This window comes from Danio rerio, chromosome 7 (genome assembly GCF_049306965.1).
Source record: "Danio rerio strain Tuebingen ecotype United States chromosome 7, GRCz12tu, whole genome shotgun sequence".
NCBI lineage: Eukaryota > Metazoa > Chordata > Actinopteri > Cypriniformes > Danionidae > Danio > Danio rerio.
Window position 1 is genome coordinate 14277898 of NC_133182.1, and position 1365 is coordinate 14279262.

Here is a 1365-nt window from a genome sequence, read left to right on the forward strand (position 1 = left end):
ACCAGCAAAAAGGTTGTTTTGTTTTCAGAAATATTGTTAAAGTTAAGTGAGTTTTCCCTTAAAGCAAGCTAAATAATGTTTTAATGGGGTAAGATACACTTGTTTAATGGGGTATAAAAAATATACTTTTTTTTTTTTTTTAATTTGAATAAGATTATTTTACTTACCACACTGGGGTGCGTATCTCAAAAACAACATAACTGTGGCTGAACTATCATAGTTCGATGCATAGTTTGGGAAAAGAACGATGTAGTGACGAGTGTTACCCAAAACCATAGTCGCAGATCCATCTTTAGTTATAACGTAAAACTCTTATATTACGCTCTAAACGGGGTGGAGTACCAACTTCTATTGAGAAAAAAAAAGAACATAATTTTTTTGTGCAAATTATATTGTTTCGCACGCATCTAAAAAAAAATCCATTATTAGTTTTGGTAAAAACATTCACTCGTTTTCCCTATTAATTGAAATATACAGTTGAAGTCAAAATGTTTAGCGCCCCTGTTTGTTTTTCCACAATTTCAGTTTAATGGAGTGAAAATTCTCAACACATTTCTAAACATAATACTTTTAATAACTCATTTCAAATAACGATGATGACAATACATTTTATTAGATGTTTATTAGAAGACTATACAGCTTAAAGTGACATTTAAAGGCTTAACTAGGTTAATTAGGTGAACTCGGAAGGTTAGGGTTATTAGGCAAGTATCAAATATCGGGCAAATATCGGAAAATATATAGCTTAAAGGTGTTAAAAATTTTGACCTTAAAGTGTTTTTAAACTATCAAACTGGTGAGCAGACAGGCAGGCAGGATACAATGACGAGTAAAGGCTATCAAGCTAAAAAGAAAAGAGTCCAGGTAAAGTCAGACAGTGAATGTTCCAGGCTTAAGCTGTGGTCACACTGGACTTTTGTCCCCAAAGACTGAATGCGTCAGACCGGAAACGCATTGGAAAATTCAAGCTTGGTGAACTCTGACCTCCGAAATCGCATTACTTGACTGCGTGAGACAGGGCCGGAGTGGGACTCCTTTTCAGCCCTGGAGTTTCAAGCCTTGGACCGGCCCATCTCAGTTCACGACTGACTATTAAAATAAGGTCATTTCCAATTCAGTTTCTAAGGACACTTTCACATAATTTTTCAAGAAAACAGCTGCTTTAGAACTTCAAATTTCCAACAACCCTAACAGTATTATATGTCTTAACAATAAAAATGAAAAAAAAATAATAACAATTTTTCAGATGAGGTTCGAACACGGGTCGGCCGTGTCATATTTTAACGTGCTGACCACTGGACCACAGAGGCGCTGGTGATAATATGTGGTTGGAAAATGGCACTATGACCTGCAAGACTTTTATTG